The sequence below is a fragment of the Motacilla alba genome, chromosome 2, assembly GCF_015832195.1.
Source record: "Motacilla alba alba isolate MOTALB_02 chromosome 2, Motacilla_alba_V1.0_pri, whole genome shotgun sequence".
NCBI lineage: Eukaryota > Metazoa > Chordata > Aves > Passeriformes > Motacillidae > Motacilla > Motacilla alba.
Genome location: NC_052017.1, coordinates 29,688,853 through 29,711,991, shown reverse-complemented (window position 1 = coordinate 29,711,991; position 23,139 = coordinate 29,688,853). Strand labels below are relative to the sequence as shown.

General features: G+C 39.0%; 1 protein-coding gene across 5 annotated transcripts in view; it reads right to left on the bottom strand.

Annotated features, from left to right (window-relative positions):
* HDAC9 (histone deacetylase 9) overlaps nucleotides 1–20,322 on the bottom strand; it is a 459,669-nt gene extending 439,347 nt beyond the window's left edge. For 2 of the 5 annotated variants that reach the window (XM_038129893.1, XM_038129906.1), the window contains exon 1: nucleotides 20,155–20,322. The gene's annotated coding sequence lies outside the window, so the exon portion shown is untranslated. The other 3 variants (XM_038129895.1, XM_038129897.1, XM_038129896.1) reach the window with 3 other exon arrangements.
* Nucleotides 20,323–23,139: the final 2,817 nt, after the last annotated feature.

The window sequence follows — 23,139 nt, the reverse complement described above, 5'->3', positions numbered from 1 at the left end:
AACATAAAAATCCCTAGCCATAAACTTGTGGCTAAAATAGCCTGTATAAAACCGGATGAGGTTTCCCAAAAAATGAGTGCAGTCACGTCACCTCCTTTCAAAACCCACTCAAATTTTGCCTGAGCCAAATCTCAGGTCATTTCAGGCTCCAAAAACAGCAACCAGGCAAATGTAGCTTTATTTTCAAGGATCTCTAGACTTGAGGAAACACTGGGTAAGACTAGGAAGCAATACCCAGCATTTGTGACTGAAGATTTTTCTGATCATTATATCAATTATAAGAAAATGAGTAATGTAATGAAATTGCAACCAAAATAATAGAGAAAAGTTACCTTCTGCTTGCCTACAGAGAGACAATTATTGAGCATTCAGCTATTTTAGCACTAGTTCACAACCTGACTTTCCAGTAAAATGAAGAATTGGCTTCACAGAATTGATATCACATACAAGTAAATTAAGATAAACCTTACTGTAGACCTTCAGTACATAAAAGGGAGGCTTACAAGAATAATCAGAAAAGCTTTTTACTGAGACGTGTAGTGGCAGGACACGGGCAATGGTTTGAAACTGAAAGAGGGTAGGTTGGACATAAGGAAAAAATTCTTTTGGAGGGTAATGAGATAACTGGACGAGGTTGTGATGTCCCATCATTAAATTCAGGCTGAATGGGGCTTTGAGCAACCTGATTCTGTGAAAGACATCCCTGCCCATGTCAGAGCTGTTGGAACCAGATGACTTTCAAGGTCCACTTCCAACCCAAACCATTCAATGATTTCAAGCTCACATTTACATACATTTTTGAGTATGCGAAAAGAAAGACAAGTTGATGCTTCCACTAAAAATCTGAAGTTGCTATAGATGTTGGCCTGAGATTTAGTATTGAAAAAACGCTTAAATATTGATAAAATAGCTACTAATATGAAGCAAAGAAAAGCCTTATCAGTTGTTTATTTTTTTTCTGCACTGCTACAAAAAACTCCATAAGCACACAACTGAACCTATCCGGATGAAAGTGAACAACACACAGTTTTTTCACTTTTCAGGACTAAGAAAAAGCTGTACAGATGCTGCAGCTATGCAGCATATGCATTGCACTAGTCCATGAATATGTCCAGTTTAATCACCCTGCAAAGTTTTGGGGTTTTTTTTTAATGCCTAGGAAAATCAAAAAGAAGCTTCTCTCTCACTATAACTGACAAAGCCTTATAAAACTGTCATGCTGTGCATTCAACCTCTCTTTTTCAATAGAGCTAGGAAGAATATCAGTTTCCTAGAGGCAGGTAAAAAACATTCAGTTATAGCCAGTCAAGAAAGAATTGCCCAGAAGCTGAGAAACAGAACAGGACATGGAAAAGGTTAAGAGAATTTGCTAGGCTGCCAGAAGATGATGTAAGGAACTGAACTTTACCCCAAGACATGCCTTCAGCTAAAATAGCCAATTACTATGATAGAGAGACAAGGAAAAGAAGCAGTAAGATAAAGTTAGAACGCTTTACAGAAAAGCAGAACTTCCATTCAGGAATAAATGTAAGTTTGAAAGCATCAGCTTGGGGCAAGGGGAACAGACAAAATAAAAAAATAAAATTAAAAAAGAGCTGCAAGGTAACTCATGAAATAGGCAAATCAAAGAACCCTCAGTTTCATGTACTTTTTAAAGTTGAAATAGAGCAAGACAGCAAACATTTCCATTTCAGCAGGAGAAAAGTGCCAAATATATTTATCAACATGATAATAAAAATTCAGTCCTGCTGAAATCTACAGGAGTGTCCTGTTTCCATTTAATAACATTTTAATATTTACTGACACAGTTGAAATGCTGGACAATAAAAAAAGGTAGCAGTATTTATCATCTCTTGCAAAGGTTCATGTTTTTTTTCTTCTTACCTTCACAAAAATAAAAGATTTTCATATGCAGACAAAAAAAAAAAAAAAAAAAAACAAACCAAAAAAAAACCAGTCAATGTACCAAGACCCAGGAAGAAGTTCTTTGTCTTTCATCCTGATACTGATAAGATACCAGAAACGTGGCCTTTTTTTCATTATGTACTGCATATAGCAAGGAAATTAGGCACGATGTTCAGAAAGAAAAATGATAGAATTTCTTGACTTCCCAAAGTCAGGAATATCTGCTAGTACTGCCAGCGAGAAAGACACCTTTTCCTTGGAATGAAGAGGGTTTTGCCACCTTTGTTCATGCATAGAAGTCACAATTAAATGTCAGCATCTGCCAAGGAAAGTGCATTACAGACTACAGCAGCTGCTTTGATGAAAAATATATACTATTACTGTTTCCTATTTTATTATTTCCGGCCAGAGTAAAACCTTAATCCTGATAAGTGGCGTTTAAAGCTACAGCACTGCTTTCTCAAAAGGAGAAAGAATTTCAGTGTTATACACAATAAATTAATTTTAATAATTTTGTTCCTCAGGTCATGCTTTAACAACTTTCCCTAATTCCTCTTTACTGGCACATTTTCATTCATAGATGATATGTATCCAAACTGTTGAGTGTCCCAGGCATTCATCCAGCACCACTTGCTATCTAGGCTTCTCTAATCTGTTTCAACCACTAATATTTTGCCAGGTTATCAATGTCAACTTATGTCCATCTATGGCAAAAGAGTAAATCTGTGTATTCACATATTTTTTTTCTGTAATACATTTTCAGATATCTGTCCAGCTATTTATTTGCTAATAATACAACTAAGATGGTCTCCTTTAGATGTGCTTCCCAGCTGCCAATCTGTTAATCCGATTTTTAAAAAATCCTCTCACTTCAACATAGCCCATTGCTGTGATGAAACATTAAGATTTGCCTTGCCCTACCTGTGGTTTTTTTCTCCTTGACTACTACTGTTGCCAAACCATAGGAATATTAAAAGGATTCTTTCATCTCACATGAGTCACATTTGTCACTTAAACTAAAAGAAAAAGCATAAAAGAAAACTGAAATTCAAAAAGTAAATCTAAGAACTTTCCATCTAGATATGTGTCATCATTGGTCTCTTTAACAGACAGTTGGAGTTTAAAAAAACAGATAAAATTCTCAAACAGTGCAATCTTTGCTTTGAGCACTCACTTTCTACCAAGATTATTAGAGAAAATGCATTTAATCTCTCTATATTTTAAAAAAACTGAAGTCGCTGAGTAAGTCTTAAAAGAATGCCACTATAATAAAACTGACAGGAATAGATCAAAACCAGCAGGGTAGGCATCTTCAGATTTTGGCAGGTACAGTTCTACAGAAAGCTGGTCTAGTATCTGCCACAGGTATTTTGAAAGGCACCAGACTGTAGTTTGTGCTGCTGTTAGTCTTTGTGCTACTTCAACAAGACTGAGATCTTAAACTATCAAGTTGAAATTTTAAAGGATCAAATTTCAGAATATATGCTTATATGCCATTTTTTTATGACAACATCAACTCACAGTATATAAGAAATTTAGTTACTGACTATAACTTGCTTACTGCATACCATTTGCTGGTGCTAGGTGTATGACACCTTCCATCTATGTGAGCATTTAAAACAAATGCAAAAATACATGAACATAAATTGTGCAGAGAAGAAATTAAGTTCTGTACATACAAACCCTGGAAGTGTTCAAGGCCTGGCTGGATGGGGCTCTGAGCAACCTGGTCTAGTGGAAGGAGTCCTTGCCCATGGCAGGGAGGTTGGAACAGATGATCATCAAGGTCCTTTCCAACCCTAAGCACTTTATAAATCTGTGATTTTATAAATCAAGTGAAAAAGATGCAGTATTCAAAACTACACATATTTAAATAGTTCTACAGAAAATACTGGCTTTACTAATTGTGAGGAAAAAAAAAGTCTTCATGGCCTTGTGGAGCACCCAAGAGGAAAAGTGAAATCTCTATGAGTATTTGAGCCACAAATACTGAAAAAGTAATGCAGCTTGGTTCAACAACTCATCAGAAAAATAACTGTGCTATAAAGGCAAAATGGGTGGAAATTGTTCTAGGAGACTGTGACCACAGCATGAGTTCTTTTACAATCCTTTCAAGAAACAACAGCACAAAGAAGAAATTACTTGGGAGAAAGATACTTTCTAAAACAGGTAGTTAGAGGAATTTGAAAGACAAAAGTTGTATTTTGGAAAAAACATTCATTAGAAATTAGAAAATTAGATGTTGACTTGGAGGAAAGAGGTAAAGCAGCAGTTTTCTTTTTAATCTGGTTATATGCTTACTGTTAATTTCCTAACAACTGCAGGCGAATTTTCTCTTATAAAAGTAAGAAAACTTTTAAGAAGAGTTTCAAATTACCTAGATGCATAAGTCTGACTTAAGCTGAGAAAGCTTTGTGCTGTCACTTATCTATGCCATTTTTAGTGGCTAAATTATGGTCATTTTTCATATCATAACCTGCATATCAACATTTGATGGTGTATCAAATCTAAATGAGAGCTGACAGAAGGGATCCATAAATGCCACAGGAGAAAGGATTACTTGTTATGACAACTCTGAACAAAGAAAATAAGTGATCTCTTCAAGGCAGCAGTGTCCATCCCTTTGGAGCTACAGAGAAGCATAGTGATATTAAAAAGTCCTTCACTGATGTTCTCATGGATGTGAGACTTTTCGTAACACTCGTCACATACTTGGTGTTCCCCTAATTTCTCAAATACTCAATTCGAGAAGAAATACATATCACTTAAAAGACAACTTTCTAGAAAAAGACAACCGAGGAACAAGATTTAAAAGGTTTGTTGCTGCATTGCCAAACCATCATACTTCACCACCCCCTCCCCCTTTAGCAAGCCTCTACCAAAGGTTATGTATGAAAATGAGAAAAAAACCAATTAATTTCTAAAGGAAATCCCTTGGCATAGGTCTGGGTACTGCAGACAATATAGCAAGGGGACATCTGGGAGCCATGTGTGACCACATTTGGAAGGTCACACGTGGATTTATAATTCTGCGAACAGTAAGATTTCATGGTCATACATCAGGATCCTGAATAATGTCAAGTGTTCCAGGAGAAGGAAACATTCTAAATTGAAGTTTATAAAAGTTCCATATCCAGAAATTGTGAGCAGTTCATGTAACACCTGCCCCTTCTATGAAGAACATGGAGAGGCCGCCACAAACCCTAGTAATGTATCCTAGAGTCATCTTCAGTGAAGCATCAGAATTACTTTCAGATAACCTCTTCCTGCCTCAGGACATTCTTCCACACCCATACCAGAGGCACAGCCTAGAAACAAATTCACAGAGCCATCAGACTGATTTCTCCTAAGATACCAAGGAAAAACTAGATAAGGTTTGCATCTACAGCTACTAATTTTTATTGGTTGGACAAAAAAGAAACTGAAGGAAAAAGATAGATATGTTCTGCATAGAGGACACATATTCTTTCAGATATCTCCTAGAGAACCTGACCAAGCAGTAAAAACATGGAAGTTGACACCTGAAGAAGTCAGAACAGTCCCTTTCCACTCATCACTCCCAAACTTGTTCTTACATGACAATCATCTCAGAGATGACAAAATTTTAGGCTAGATACATGTAAAAGTAACTTAATCTGATTCAGCAGGATAAAAAGCCAGATATAACACACTACATATACCCAATTGCCAGCCTTGAGAATTAGGGGAATTCAGATCTATGGTACTACCTGTATCCAACAGGAGGAGAAGACACAAGCTTTCCCCAGCTTCAAGATAAGAAGAAAATAACTGTAGCAGCATACATCACAGTTGAGATGGCCATGATATACAGAGTATCACCATACCTCACCAGAAGACTTCAAGCATCCACCCATACACAGTACAGCACACCACTTCAAAAGGCTGTAACCAGCTGTCCTTCTTGTTCTTTAGCCCAACCTTTGATACCCCTCATGTTGATGCATTGCACTTGTGTGCCCTCTGTTCCCTCCTGGGATCGGTCAGTGCACCTAGGCACTCCATGGCTCATTGCTTTCAATACTGTTCGCCTGCTTTTCACAGCTGTAGCCCATAGGGGATGAGGCTTAACTGCAGCCCCATTGCCATTTACCACAAACTGTGTGCCTACGAATAATGACTTGTAATTGCACCATGCAAGAGAGGCAACTATGTCCTGTACTCAGGTACCACCATGGTCTCTAGAGCACAGCCCTACAGACTCCAGTTCTCCCAACATTCTTGTTTTCTACTCAAACTGTTGTCCATTGCTCAGTGGATGCTTAGCTACTTAAAAAAGGAAAAAAAAAAACTGGAAACCTACACTGCAGGACATCCAGGCTTGATTTCAGACCGAACACAGCCATCCTACTCCTGGTGTTGCTATGTCAGCTCTGTCCTGGCTATGACTGGGACGGATTATCAAGTGAAGCAGCATTGTAATGAACAAATAGAGGACACAACTGTTTGTTTCAAGTGTCCACTCCAGGGTGAAGCAGGGAACTTGAGTGTTTTGAGCCACTTATCCAGTTCAGTCTAGAAATAAACACAATAAACATGGAGCATTATCAAGTTGCTTTAAATTATTTTTCTCTCTAGATCTCCTATCCAGTGTGTATTTCAGTCTGAAAAGCCAAACATCACAACTACTGTCTCTTAACACCTGCTCACTTCCCCATATTTTAAACTCCTCAGACAATGTTTAGACCTATTCTCCTGGTCATGAGTGGGAAAAGGATCATACTCATGTGGGAAGTTATTGCCCTGGAGAAACAGAGGCTTGAGGATTAAATAGGAAACCTAAGCTGGTTTTGAATGTGTAACATGGGCAGGACCTGGCAAAAACTGCTGACTGTCCATGCTAGGAGCACATACTCATGCTGCTTAAGCGTCCTTCATAAATAAAAGGTGAAGGATGGAGCACCAAGTATGGAAGACACTTGAGAGGACACTCATGCCTCTCATTATCTCCATATTTTATATTTGTCTGTCCAGAATTGTGTGCCATGAGCTAGTAATCACTTGCATGCTGAGCAGTGGCAGGGTGCTGCTCAAGCTTTGCTGTTTTCAGTCTGTCAAGACGGGGTTTCTCTGGTTGTCATCTCCTTCCTGCCAGCAAAAGCTACAAAAAGACATTCACCTGCCCTGTAACTGGAGTTCCATAAAAATTATAAAAGAAGCACTAGAAGTTGCAGGCTGAATGGTGGTTGTTGCATGTTTTGCAGCTGGAAAGAATCCACTTACCCAGCCGATTTTTGTGATTTGGGTGCCGAGCATAGCAGGAATTGTCTCATGAAAAGAAGAGCTTTTTTTTTTTGCTTTTTTTTTCCTTCTGCCTTTGCCCCTCGATTCTGCATCACTAAGAGGCCTGTAATCCAAAATTCTGCATCATTCAGGCCATCCAAAGGAAAAAAAAAACAAGCTAAGACTTGTCTATACTGGCTGTCTGTGGTTGGTAGAGGATTTTCTGTTCAAAGCTATGAGAATGACTGGAACTCAGGCTGCCACAGGGAGTGGGAAAAAGCTGTGGGAAAAAAATGTAAGGAAGAACATCCTTGCTCATGAAAGGAAGCACCATCATGCATTGGAAGGTCTTGTACCAGTGTTGTCCCCTTATTGTGTATGGGTAATACCATTGTGATCACCCATGGCTTCATAGTCACCAGGCCAATAAACCAGCCAGCTGTGTTCTCTGGGCACAGAAGAGGAAAGAAAATAAATAGAAAATTAATTGGATTGTTGGACAATATAGCCAGCAGCTTGCATGCTTAAAAATGTTTAGCCATCTTGATGAGCCTACAGGAAGCTGTCATAACTTGGGATGTAAGCCTGAGCATCTAGAGGATATAAAGTTGTACACAAGTTCCTACTTGGCGTTACAATCAAGAGCAATTTCCCCACAAATAAACTCAGATCCATAATTTTAGAGTGGCACCTAACATTTCTCCATGCAGGAAAATGAATTCCAGTCTTTATGAACAACCATGCATAGAATTTTATGTCTTAAACATGGTCACAGTACTCCACTTTACCTAAATAGAATTTATGCCCACTGGACACAGTAACTAGAGGGTTACTGGAATCTGAATAAGAAATAAACATTCTTTCTGCATGAATCATGCTGCTGAAACAGCAGATTGAAATTATTGTAGAGAGGAATGAAGCGTTTAGGTCTCTCTTATTGGTTCTGTAAGGGCACAGCTTCTCTCTAATTCACTATTCCAAAAAGTGAAGTGTTGAATGAGCCTTCTTTCTTTCAGCTTCTTTCTTCAATTCAGTTATCCAAACTGTCCCCAAGGTTTATACACAAAATCTGCAATTATCTTCTGTGGGCCAGTAATAAGAGGAAAAGGGAAAACACACCCCATTCTATAACAAAATGGCAGATTTTACAACGTAACACAGAATAGAGGGCTGTCCTGTTGATGCTTTCTTGTTCCAGGAATTATGCACTCAATAGTAAATAAATTCTATTATAATATTGAAACTGATTTATTTCCATTGGAACATGAAAAATTACTCCTCCTAATCAGGAACTCAGTATCAAAATAGAGTGGGACTTCAAAAAAAGCATTAAACAATCAGGCTTTGCTATTATTTGATACAATTGTCTATCCAAGCATAAATTATTCAAGTCTGTATATTGTATACATTTCCAGCACAGTTGAAATATGGGTATTCAAATAACAAAAATGTGATTTTTTTTTTGTTTGGGTTTCTTATTTTTCACTTTGAGACTGTCTTTATTAGCTCTTTCAGTATTTTTCTCACTCATGATACATCTCATAGCTATGTGAAAGGGATGTTTTCTTCTATGGTACCAAAGGTGTTGGTATGACAGGCAGGATGGAGATAGAGAGTTCTTTGATTACATATTCACTTGCCATTGCTCTCCAGTGATAATTTTCTATTAGAGACAGTAATTCTAGCTGTCATCAGCCAAGATGAACTTGCCTAATCCAGTTGCCTGTGTTAGCCTTTATGTCCAACTCCAAAGCTTCCACTTGCTTCTCAGAAATACTTCCATTTAAAACATCAAGATTTTACTAGCTTTATCCTCGCATGCAATTTTTATTTCTCCTCCTTTTTTTGCAGAACTGTAATAAAATAGGCAAATCTTCTATTAATTTTCAGATGCATTGCAAAAGAAAAATCAATGTAAACTGAAATAACAGAATTCCAATTTATTACTATTAGGAAATGAGAACCACAGCATTGAATAAAATTGCAGTTACTAAACTAAAGAGTCTCCTCATCTATTGCAAGTTTTAAAAAAGACTTTTTTTTTTCCATGCTTAACCTACCCTCTATTTCTTCTAGCAGCACTGGTTTTATTATCTAATCAATGCAATTTTTAATGACTGATGCAGAATGCAACATAACTGCTTTCAAGTACCAACTGCAATATGCATTACAGCATTACTTTCACTTTAAACAATTAACCAGATGCAAAATGGACAGAACCAAGTGAAATCCTCATTCCGAGAGGATTGTTTCTTCACTTATCTACTACAAAAATTGTATCTACATTTCTACTTCTAGTAATGCCAGCACTATTCTGTACTGGGGTAAATGTAGAGAATTCAGCTGTAGTAGTCATCATTTAAAACAGAAATATTGTTAGTAGTACCTTCATGACAAATGATGAAACGTCTCTCATTCAGTATTACATAATAAATTATTAAAATAGATATTAAAATAAAACAGGTGAAAAAAACTTGAGGAATACATTTATTATTCACGTTAATCCCCTATATTTAATTAGTGGTCTCCGACAAAAACTTCCTCACCAAAATGGTAATTTTCTTTAAGCAGTATTTGTTTTTTCCAGAAATTTCAATTTTACAGAGAAAGTACCACAGAATTTTCATTATTTTTTAAATCACCCTTATAACTTTACAAGAATTCAATTACTATTAAAATTCTGGGGCCTGGATGACGATATGCAATTAGATTTAATTCAGTATAATTAGACTGAGCCAATAGCTAACACATTTTCAACCTGACGCAAGTCAGATTTTTTTTCCCTTGATGTGTGTCAGCAATAACAGTTCCATTAAGATCAGTATAGTTAATTATTCCTTTGCCTAACTGAAGCAGCAACATTACTGGGAAAAGTCTCTAGACAAGACGATAACAGCCTGCATACGAAAATCTGACGGATCATTGCACCGATGTACAGTAACTGCTTTAAGGGTGAAAAATAATTGTCTTTGCTTTGCTTTATGTGTGTTTAGCACATAGTCCACATCCTGTTATGATGTTGAACTTCAAACCCAATTATGAACAAAAAAAGATACATTTATTAGACCTAAGTTCTGGCCTTGCCTATCTGTGTATTTCCCATTCACTCTGGAATTCACTCTTCTCATTCACATACCATAAACGACAGATGTTGGTATTTTCATCATATTGATTTCAACATACTTGGAGCAGGAAGCTATATAGTGTTATTTTTCACAGAGGTGAGTAATATAAAATGACCATATACATAACACAGCAATGGCAACCTAAAGTTGAGGCAATCCTATGATATTTTAAGAAAACTACTTTAGGTTACATATCACATAGTTAATCAGTTTTATGCAAGATAATCATCCTCAATCAGAGTAAGCAAGCAGATTTTAAAACCTTTTTAAAGTGTGGCTTACTTTTAATTTGTTTTGATTACATTTATTGCCTTAAAATAAAATAAAAAAAAAGCATTTTTAAATTCTCTCTCCTGAAATACTTAGACTGAAATCACTGAAAAAAATCCATCTTTTTTGTCTTAGCATGATAATGGATTTATTATGTTGCTTCATTATCTACACAGAAGTGTCTTTTGAGCTGACATTTCTATGCATAAAACCTAAATTATGGTCCAAATGTCAACTGAAAAAGACTCTCAGTTGTGTCTCCTGCTGTCTCTCCCAGCTCAGTCTCTTTTTACAAAAACAGCAATACAAACACTCCACAGAAATAAAAAGAGTGAGGAAAAATGATGCATACAGACTCCACAGGCAACCAACATCCCAGCAACTCTCTTCAGAAGTATGGATGACCATTCTGAGGATAAGTACAAGTAAAGCTGTGTCAGAAATGCCAGTCAATTTGTCACTACAAAGTCAATCCAACAAAACCCTTCCAGAGGGTTCTCACAGGCATTGTATACAGATTCCCCATAAAAACTGCAGTGAAATTGTGGAAGCAGCTCAGTTGCTACTCTGTGGCCTAAAGAAAAATGATTTCATTTGCCAGACACCCAGAAAAATCTCCTACGCATACCAGCACGCTCTGTTTGCATTTAATCAGAGTATACTGAAGAAGCTACAAACTTATATTTAGGCATCACTAAGGAAAACTAGTGATGGAGGGAATAGAAGCATGCAGACAGTTTGATGTAGAGAAAATGTACCCAGAGTGCATGCCAAAATCTGCTAAATTTATTTAAAGGTAATTTGGAAAAGATGGCAGGAAAGAATAATCAGGGATGATCTTTTATACACTTTTCTAGCTCCTCCACTGCTTTGGCTGCTTGTCTAAATTGAATCAGCTTCTATGGTTTGTGCTAGTGAATCAAAGAACAACCCACTGCTGCTAGCTCCAATCCCAGATTCCATGCTTCATACCATTTCTGCTCTGGCTAGGAAGGAAATGAGTATACTACAGTCTTCCATGCATATCTTCAGTAGATCTCAGCCTTGAACAGGGCTTTCACAAGGGCTCTCCTCTTAATCTGATCTGTCTCAACAACAAACAATAAACAGCCCTTCAAAGAGGTGAAAATTTCACATGCAAAGGTGACATCCTGATCTCATTATAGTCAATTGCAAAACTCCTCACAGACAAGTAAAATCCTTGACCTCTTCAATCAAGGTCCTAATACTGTCAATATTAGTGTCACCCTCAGCAAATTTTTAAAAGATGTCATTTCCTTTCACCTTTTTTTGAAATCTGTATTTTCTTCATAATCTGGATCAGTATAAATGACATGCATTAGCACAAGGAAGAAGAATGGCTGATCAGCTCTCAGAAATCCTAAAGGAAGTCTCGTCACATTAATAGGCTGATACTGATCCAGTCACATGTATCTCACTAAAATGCTACAAAAACCTAGGCTTACTCACTCATTAATCACATTAAACATGTCCCCCTTTTCACTATTTTGTGAAGAAAGCCTCTGCACCAAAAAATCCACTTACTAACTTAACTTTCCAGTCAAAAGGAAGCCTTGAACTTTTGCTCCAACTGTTCAAAAGATAACAATATTTAACCACATTTTCATAACAGAATTTCTTTTTTTTTGGAGGGGGGTGAAAACACATAGCCAGATGGAGTGGAAGACAAGGTGTATGTGATGGCATAGAACAAATATAAACACTTCACAGTCTTCCAAGAGCCTCTAAGAAAGCAACCTGGGTATACTGAGAGCAGTTGAATTTTCTCTTAGGTGGTTTCTTCATTCACAGTCCTCATAAGGGACTTATATGTTTGAAATAGGAGAGCTAGCACCTCTAAAAGATTTTACTTATCTTTTCTTTGTTACGCTCTGCTCAACAGTACTTGGTGTTCTTTGCCGACAGTCCACCTTCACACGTAGAATGTACACATGCAAGAGGAAGGGACTGCTAGGCTGGTACTGCAGTGGGTACCCATAAATTAAACATACAAATGCAATTTACAAATGAAAATACCTTTCTCTCATTCATACCTTGGCTTGGATTCTCCTCCTGAACTATTCACTCTTGTAGGCTGTGGTCCTGATTGCCACAGGATTGCATCTTGACAATGTCTTTACTCTGTTCCTGTAGATGAGATTCAACTTCAGTGTCCTGCTGCTTCCTACTCACTCTGATTTTTATGGAAGGAAAACTGAGTACACTGAGACCAAAAAGAATCCTATGGCAACCTCCAGCTAGATCCCTGGTGCTGATTATGGCAGTCAGGAGGGCAGACCTAAACCACTTTTGAGGACTATGATGTATTTCAGGTATAGAAAATAATTTTCCATTTCAACTCACTGATCTTTCAATTTATAATATGTTTTCAGAGAATATATAGAGTAATTCTTTATATCCCAAGTAAAACAGCTTCAACTCCAAATGAAATATCAAAAATCTGCTTAACTAATAGTATGACTTTTTAATCAATGTTGATTGTATTGACTGCCAAAAGGGGAAACACAAAAGATGGGAATGGCAACTGTATGTATTTTATACTGTCCACACATTTCTTTATTTTTAACCTATATATGGACAACTGAAGAGCTATTTAACTGTGACAAAAATTAATAATTTATACATTTTATGCGCCAAATAGTTACTATGTGCATACTGCTTATTTCCTATTTTGAATTTGGTTAAATTTTTTCCTTGGAAATCTTACATTCTTGCCTGCAGTTCACCTACCTCTTGTCAAAGCAAGGTTTAGTTCAATAGTCAGGTACCCTGGAGACTTAATGTTAACTGTCAAAAACTTTAGTAATCAGAATTTTGTATAATTAAATGCCTAGACATACAACATGTCTGTGTCATATAATTTTCTTCATACGCTTCAATAAAGGAAATATAATAATGCATAGAAAGTGTTTTGAACTAAAATTCCACTATCACATTATTTCCCTACTCCAAAATAACATGATTCAAGAACTTTCCTGAGAAGAAATATCAAATTAACTTTGTTTTCATGTGAGCTGCAATAACAATTTCTTAAAAGCCTACAATAGCTTGAATTAATTTTATGGTTACAAGACAGTACAGTTCTGCCTAATGTCTCATTCCTGGATTGTTAGAATTTGGTGCTATTTGTTATTTAGAAGATTTACCCAGATGAAGTTTAATGTTTCAATTTACTCAAGCACTAGACCTCCTTTGGAATTTTGCATCCAGTCACAGTGTTCCAAATGAAGCTTCCTGAATGAAGTTTCCTCCAGAGTTTGTCAAAGTAGGAAAGGGCTGGAGAACTCGCCCTGTTGAAAGCTGAGAGAGCTGGACCTGCACATCCTGAAGAGGAGGCAGGCTTAGCAGGGACCTAACACCAGTCTATCAGTGCCTAGGAGGAGATTTACCAAAAAGATGGAGCCAGGCTCTTCACAGGCATGCAAGGCACAAAAATGACAGAAAATATTCATGAATTGAAACTGGGAGGTTATGACTCAACATAAAGAAGAAAAAGTGATAGCAAGATAACTAAGTATTGGGTATGATTATTCAGAGAAGTTGTGGAATTACTTTCCTTGGAGCTTTTCCAGGCTCCAAGGTTAGAATTGAACTAACCTCTGAACAACACAGTCTAAATTCAATGTTGACTCTATTTTGACCAACAGGTCCCTTCCAACTTCTGTGATTTAGTGTAATCATGAGCATTACAAAAAGTAACAGGAAATTAAATTTTCAGATTGAGTTTAATACAACCTAGGACACATCACTGAAGCTTTTCAAAAAAGGAGATGGAGTATTACGACCTTTGGCAACACAATGGAGAAAATTCTGTGGGCACAGACTATTATTCTGATCATATTTACTGAAAAAAAAAATCTAAATTCAAACTGAAAAGGATACAGAGAAGGAAACAGAGATATCTGGTGGAATAGAGATATTCTCCCATGAAAATAAACCAGAAGAGTAAATTCATAATACTAAATAAATACTCAGCAGATGTATAACTTCTCTTCGACCAAGAAGTAAAATGAGGAAAGTTATCAGACAACTTCTATTTACATAGGTATAAATCTACCAATCTATTCACACATTTACCTAAATTCTCCTTGCAAGTATATAAACATCTCTATGTCCCTTCCCGATTTACTTGCAGAGTTTATAGCTGGTGACAAGCATCAAAGCCAACAATAAAACTTTCTTTAGGGGAAAAAGAAGGCAGCAAGTGAGATAAAAACATTAAAAAGGGGGAAGGTAACTGGAAAAGCAAAGGGAGAAAATGAAAAGGGAAAAAGGGAAAGCTCCAGTGGCCAGTCAAAAAGAGAACTGCCAGGGTCTCCCCATTAAGCATCCTCTCCCAGGTGACCTCTCCATACTACTTTTCTGACAAAAACTACATAAATTTCCCCATGATCTGTTCAAATTCCCTAATGCCTGTGCCTCCTTATGATGCCATTAGCCCCAAAGGAAGTAGTTTTTGATCAGAGGCTGGTGTTGCAAACTAACTGGCTGTTAAGTTTTGCATATATTATTAGGGAACACTGGGCAACTACTTGTCTTCCTCCTAATGCAAACTATAAGCTGCAAAAAACTGTTCAAGAAGGCTGGAGAAAGGGCTTGACTCTTACAGCAGTGTCAATCACTTCTGTGACATAACAGTGGCAGCACAGTATGGAGGTACAAGGTCAGGAGAATAACAGTATGAGACCAAGAGCATGAGGACAGGAAGGCAAACACTGCCCTAGAAGCTTTGGTGAAGGGTGACACAGCTGCAATGAAAAGGCAGCTGCAAATGGAAGATCTTTGGTGCTGTGAAAGGCTGAGGCACCCAGAGGCACTGTGCAACACCACTTCCTTTATGAGTAAGTTCAGGCTCAAGTGTTCACATATCTTGTATGCACATAAGATTGGCATCCTTCAGGGCTGCAAATTTCTCTTGTGCACTGGACATCACCTTTTCAAAATACTCTTCAGACCAGTTTTTCGCCTCTCTTGCCGGTTAATAGAACATGGAAACAAAAGCTGGACTCAGTGAACATGACAGTAGAGGTTCATGCATGCTCAGACTAAACCAGAAAACCAGACTCAAGTCTGAATAAAACCCCAAAAGTGAGGGTTATCCATTCTAGAGAAGGAGCACTCTGTATCTTGAACAGAAATGAGCTAAAAGACTGAGTGTCTCATAGCAGAAATCAAATGAAGAGATAGAGAATCCAGCGTCTTCAACTCCAAAACTGTGGAACTGGGAACAAATAAAAGACATGTTGTAAGGAGTCATCTTCTTACTGGTGCTTCTTAGCTACTTTGACTGAAAATCACTTCATTTTCTTAAACAAAAATAGTTTAATAGTTATGCAATAGATTTAAAACAAACTATCCTGATAGTTGCTACATATCATAAACAAACTTCAACAATGTATCATGATTTGTGAATGACCAATGTTAACATGATATTGAAAAATAACATTAACAATAAATTACTAGAAAATAAGAACAAATATTTGCTTCCCTCTCAAAATCAACATCATACATTGAGTTAATGCTAATTAATTCAAGTAAACATCTGCTTGAATGTTGTGTAATAACTTTTCCCCATAAAGGAACATCTAAATTACTTATTACCTTGTCCACCTTGACTGGGTAAGAATGCATGAACAGTAAAATGTAACCAAACCAAAGACCCGTTCATAATGCAACACTTTTTCCCTAGATGCCCAACAGCATAAGGAACAGTGAGGAAGAGCAATGCAACCATGAGAATGGTACCTTCTTGAAACACTCTGAAGCCTCCGGAATATTTGCTGGTTAGAGACATTCTGATTCAGAAGCATTATGTCTCTGCTTTCTAGCCTTTGGTTGTTTGGTTGTTTTGTTTTTGGTTTTTTTTTTCTTTTTTTATCTAGGAATTTGTCCAAATCTTTTTTTGAACTCATGTTAACTTTTTGCATTGACAAACTTCTTTGGCAGAGAGTTATACAACTATATATTGTACAAAAATGGAGAAGTATAGAGAAGTGTGGGTATATCCTCACAGGAAAGGTCTAAGCTGGCCTCAAAGTATTGAAACAGTTTTGAGCAGCAGCTAAGCACTATTTGACTATAATTTTTTAGCTGCTTGAAGATGAATCTATAGATTAGCAGCACAAATAAACTTTGTAATTTATTATTGAAGTTGTAACAATAAATTCAACACTAGCGCAGTCTTACCCAGCACACACGGATGTTCACAACACAACGCATTCATTACAAGTTACCTTGAGTAAGGAAAAAATTCTTTGGTCGTGTATGATCATCCTAGTTTAAAAACTCAAAACCAAAAGGAAAAAATTAAAGGTGATTTAATCAAGTAATGTTAGCTCTAAATTGCCTTACTCATCTATCAGTTTCAACAAACAATATAACATTAAGTGACTCAGCAATGCAACATTCTCTGCCTATTTATCTGGAAATCATTACTAAACTTTGAAGCATGACAAATTTGTTTTATCATAGAATAGCCTAATGTTCTGTCTTTACATGAGAGCTCTCTTTAATTTAACTCAAGAGATGTATTATGTACCTTCTACTTAATTGCAGCAACTTAAAAAACATTTTCTTACTTTTGAGGAGACTGGAAATCTCTGATGAATACTCATTCCTTTAATTTGAATTTATATGGAAAGTTCATGTAAACAGCATGCTTATAGGACACAGCATACAATCCTCAACAAATCTGGCCCAGAACTCTTGTAAAAGGGAAAAAGCCTCACTCCTGTGATGCAATATGCTCTCTCAGCTATGGTTCAGCTATGAGTATGCTGCAAGCCACAATACTTTCTATTGCAGTTTCAACACACATACCCTAAGTAGCTTTAAATTAGCTAGTCTGAATACTGATGAATATAAAACAACAATATTACAAACACTCTGGTGAATATGTGCTTAATTTACCAATTTGGAGTTGATTAGAGTACATCCCAACTCTTTTGCCATTTTTCATTGATTATAGTTGTTCATCCACAACAGGATTTGATTATTTTCAAAGCTACATTTCACCTACTAACCATTAGCTGTATACTAAGAAACTAACTACTGCAACTAGATTTAAGTACCATCAGCATTCATGGCAATTCATACCAGTACTCATACAATTTTCAGGACAGGCAAACTTAAATTTGATACATATTTTCAGTATGCCAGTAATGTTTCTAACAGCAAGTTCAATGGAGCTATTTCAGGTAGTGAGATGAAGAACTGAAAGTTGCTTTCCAGTTTACATACTTTTTAGAAAGTAAATAATTTTTATAACTGAATCTCTTCTTAATGTTATTTTTGTCAAGAAATTAGAAAATACATATGCCACTTAATTATAGTATTATCTTTTTTTTTTTCCCACAGAAATAAATTCTAATAGGAATAACTGCTCTAAATGAAGCATGTACCGACTTCCAGCAGTGAAGACACTATTTCACTTTTGTTTTTAAACTGCTCTGGGAGCAGGAAGATGCTGGTGAACTGAAGATACACAGCAGCTTACAAATTACTGTTCCCATTTAGTCATGAAGACCAAGCTTCATTTGTGGAAAAGCAATTTAATGGAAAACCAAACACTACTGTTTTCAAAACTAACATTTTAAAGTCAGATTCAAAACATCTGAGTGTATTACACATTTACACAGACTTACAGAGGAATTTGACACTGAGACCAGTGCTTTGGGTAGGCTTAACTACGGTGCTGTGTTTGCATCAAGTAGGTCACCAAGAAGTATAATGGCATGCTTTTCTCTTTTTTGGAATTCTGAACTGACATTTTTGTTAAAAAGACAGCTATTTCAATATTAATATGAAGAAACTTGCACCAGTGGTACACAAACATGACTGACTGCAGCTTTTCTCTGGAGCCATGACATGTTTATTTCCAGTGTTTTGGATCACATCTTTACCATGACAATGAAAAAGAGGTCTTAAACTAGCATATTATTTGCATCATTCATGATAGAAAGTTCTATACAGTTGAGACATAGCTATTTTACACAAATAACAATGCAACTTAAGTGTATGAAGGGATGGAATTGCCTTCCAAGACTGCTCTGGTGTTATGACAGAGAACAAGCTGGCATCTCTTTCTGAACAAAGTAGGTGTTCCTGGTACAAAACACATATAAGCTGGGGCCACTGATACAGAAATGTATTGAACATGAGAGAAAATTTAGGGACACTGAGCAACAAGATAACTTCAAAAAATACAGGGATGCTGTTGCAGAGCTAGGTGTGTGGGGAGAGAAGATTGGAGTAGGACAAGACATTTGAGTAGAACAGGACATTTGAAAAACCTAAACGTGAAATACCTTCCTTTTTTGTTCATGAGTTCTCATCATAGCTACAGGCCTTTGTAAGCTTGCAAATTAAATCCTGAATAACTGTCACAAAACTATTCTTCTGTCACAGAAAACAAAATGTCAAGAAACTAAAGCTGACAATGTTGAAAGACAAACGTTTAAAATTCCTCGGTTCCTGTGTCAGTGATTGTTCCGTGCCGTTTGTGACAGCAAATCTCAACAACTTTTGCATCAAAAATGCACATTCATGCATTTTCATATGTCAAAAGGCCTCCACAATCCACCTAACTACTTCTTCTTCAAAGATCAACTTGTTTTAAATATTTGTCTACACTTAAACTCCCATGTTGTTTAACAGTGGGTTTAGACCTCATCAGAGCACTTGAAAATATAAACTACTGTGGGCTCGGGGTAGATATTAAAAGATGAAGACGCATTTTGTGCATTACGAATAATACATGCTTTTTTTCTATAAGAGTGATAAGCATGAATGATTACTGATTGCTATTATGTTCCATTTCATATCAAAACTCAGACATTTTAAATTAGTCAAAACAACTGTACCTTTGCTGGAAACTACCTTCCTCATGCCCTGCGCTGCCAACCGGGAAGCTGCCGGCCGGGATGCACACACCGCTTTGGCACCGTAAACACAATTATACAAAATTCTGACCACCCACCCGGCTCGGGAACGGGACGGGACGGGACGGGACGGGACGGGACGGGACGGGGCGGCACGGGACAGGACGCACCCGCCCTCCGGCTGCCGCCTGCTCCGGGCACTCCGACACCGGCCCGGCGGCGGTGCCCGAGGAGGGCGCACCCCGGCGTCGCCCACCTGTTCGGCCGCCACGGGGCAGCTCCCCCGGCGCCCTCCGGAGCTCCGCGGTCCTAGCCGACAGCGGGGAGCTGGCACCGCCCGCTGAGCTCCAGCAGCCGTTCCCCGGCCGGCACCCGCGACTCGGCCACGGCCCCGCAGGACGCGGGGGTCGCAGAGGATCCCCTCGGACCCAGAAACCCACCACTCGTCTGGCAGGGCAAGCGCTCGGAGAACTGCTCTTCCACTCACCCTCCCGCGAAGTAAAACTTGCCAGGGGCGGTTGTGTCCTCCCTCCCCCGCCACCTTGCCTGCCCTTACACGGTCCAACTTCCCGAAACCTCCCCGAAGGTCCCAAAAATACCGCCCCGGCAGGTCGAGGACAACGTCCGGGTGGCGGGACCGGCCGGCCCCGCACTCGCTGCCCGCCGCAGCCGGGCGAGGCGGAGCGGAGGGGCAGCCGGCCGGTGCCACTCACCTTCCCGCTCCTCCGCCTTATCTCTTGGCTCGCGGGCTGCAACTTCCAGCGCTTCCCCCAACTGCCATCTTCCACCGGAGCGACGGGGGAAGGAGCGGCGCGGCGCGGGCAGGAAAAGTTGCGGCAGCGGCGGCGATGAGGCGGCGGCGAGGCGGCGATTAGGTGGCGATTAGGTGGCGATTAGGTGGCGATTAGGTGGCCATCGCGCCGGCGGGGCGAGCCTGTGCCGTGCGCGGCGGGCGGGCGGGGCGGCGGCGGCAGCTGGCGCGGGGCTGCGCGCTGCGATCGCCGCCCGTGGCGACGCGGGGAGGATTTGCTAAAAATAGCGGCTCGCTCGGCTCGGCGCGGCGCGGGGGGAGGCGGGGGAGGCGGCCGGGCTGCAGCGCTCCCCGCCGCGGCCGCTGGGGGCCGAGCGGGCCGGGCCTCGCCGCGCCGCCGCCGGGGACAGCGCCGAGCGGGCTCGGGGGCAGAGCGCGCCCGGGCTCGGAGCCCCAGGGGCTGCGGCCGCCCGGGCCCGCCGAGGGACGGGCTGGCGGCGGAGCAACGGGTTATTCCACGGCACCCTTCCCTCTGGTGGCCCCTGCCAGCCCTCGGGGCAGGGGACGCACCTGCCTGCCCTGCCTGCCCAGGGACGGCGCTGCGGCAGCGGGGCCCGGAGGGGTGAGGCGGGGACACGCGTCTGGGACGGCACCGCGCTGCTTCCACCGCGTCCCGGCTGTCGGCGCAGGGAGAAAGGAGATGTTACAGGCTGTGGATGGGATTCTGTTCCCCTGGGCTGTCGCAGCCCGGGGTGATTGCACATTTCTCTAGTGCCGCCTTCTTCTTATCAGTCTCAATATTTCTTGGTATCTTCTACTAGAGGATGCCCACCTTTCCGAATGCACGCTCAGTCTCTCTGGTAGCGATCAAGAGTCTCCAGAATACTCTTCTCCTAATACAGCTTTATACAGCATATATAGCATTTTGGTCAATGAAATCTCTCTAAGCCACATTTATTTCTAATCTAAGTTGTTTGATAGATCTCTTAATTATTCAGGAGAGAAAGTGTCACCTTTTATTTCTCCCGGTCCAGGCAATGATTAGAAGTTTAGTTCTTGGATATCTAAGCAATTAAAAACAAAACAAAACAAGAAAACCCAAAAAAAAAAAACCCAACAAACAAACAAACAAACAAAAAAAAAAGCTGTATCCACCTAAAGTCTTTGGAAGTTTCATGCTGCATTTTAATATTTTTTTTGAGATTGATTGTATTTATTCTTTCTAGATTGTATCGCTTTCAGATGTGCTTTTCCGAAATAAACGTTTCAAATTGTTGTTTCCAAGACTGATGAAGAATTAGTTAAGTTAGGAAAAAGGTAAAGCTGCTTAAAAAAGAGGTTTGGAATTTGGGCCTGAATGTCATCTATTGCTCAAGGAATAAAACAGATGAGAACTCAACTGCAGTAAGCAGTGGTTTTTGTGACCCTCAAAAGAAATCTCACTTCTCAAAACTAGAAATAGAATTGTGTCTGAGTATGTTTCAACTTGGAGAGGAATCTCATTACTTTGTTTTGGTTTGTGTTTTAGTTTGGAAGTCAGTTTCAGTGGTATTGCTGGATGTTAAGTCATGGAGGGCCATGTGACAGATCCAAGTCCAGACTGGCTAATGAAATCACACAGCACTGTTTCCTTGACAGATCAATGCACTTCAAACTGATCCATAACTTTTGTTTCAATATATACTCTTACCCTCTGTCTACTCAAAGGAAATATCAGCATTATAACTAGGTTTTAAAAGACTGGTCACCATTCTAATGCTATATTGGGAACTCCTGAATTATATTGGAAAATAACAGGCATCTCTGAGACACCTCCAGTTTGGATACTGCTGTGCTTGCCTCACTTATTTCCACTCAGTGCTAACAAATATAATAAAGTGGTGGTGCATTGTAGTTATATTCAACAGTCTTTATCTTGCTTTTGCTATATCTAGTCATGCTGTTCCATTTCTTCATTATCTACTTCTAATCCTACAGACCAAAAAATGATTTATAGGCTTGACTGACTTGCTGGAGTGAATATGTGCAGTTCTTCATTCAAATGTAGCATTCCCTATGTTATCACTGTCTTTCTGAGTTATTACAAACATTTACTGAAAGTCATGGGGATGACAAAAGAATGTGCTGTGCCTGCATTATAAGCTTAATTTATAAAACTTGAGATGGGGTGCTGAAATCTTTAAAAGATTTTTATCCCTAAAAAGAGACACACATCATCCTTGAAGCTTCATCTCTGCCATGCTGTGAACTGGTGTCTGCTGACTTTGAAGGCCATGATGCCCTTCGTATATTCTCTAATTTACAATAATTACTGGATTTTTGAATGGAAAAAATGTGCGTATTTATCACACAGATCATTAGAATGGTCATTTTCTGGGAGGGCCACAAACAGTTTTGGAAACCACACTGAAAAAGAAAAATTGTCTTCCCCATGTTTCCTTACTTTACATAGAGCCTAATGAAAGCACTAGGAGAAAAAACATAAACATTTTTTCTGGTTTTTTCCCCAGTCAAATAGAAACACTGAAAACATTGAAAACTAATATGCATAAAACACTGTAACATTCAGTAAACCATTTGACACATATTTTAGTATGGTTAATACTGTGGAGAAATAGCTTTTGAAAATTCCATGCTTTCACTGGAAACCAACTTAGGTATTAAAAATGCCCTGAGATATAACAGCTCATCAAGCAGTACCCAAGACACATCAAGTGGTCTGCAATTCTCTCACTATGATACTGAAAGAGAACATCTAGGATGTTCTGTACTGTGTGACCATTAAAAATTAGGATGATATTCAGCTATATCCCTTTCCAATCCAGTTCATAAATCATCATTTCACAAAAAGTGAAACCAATCAAGATGAACAGAATAACCCTTGGACATTTAACAAGACCAAATTGGACTTCCAATGTACACATGCTTGTTAAATTGTGGGTCTGAG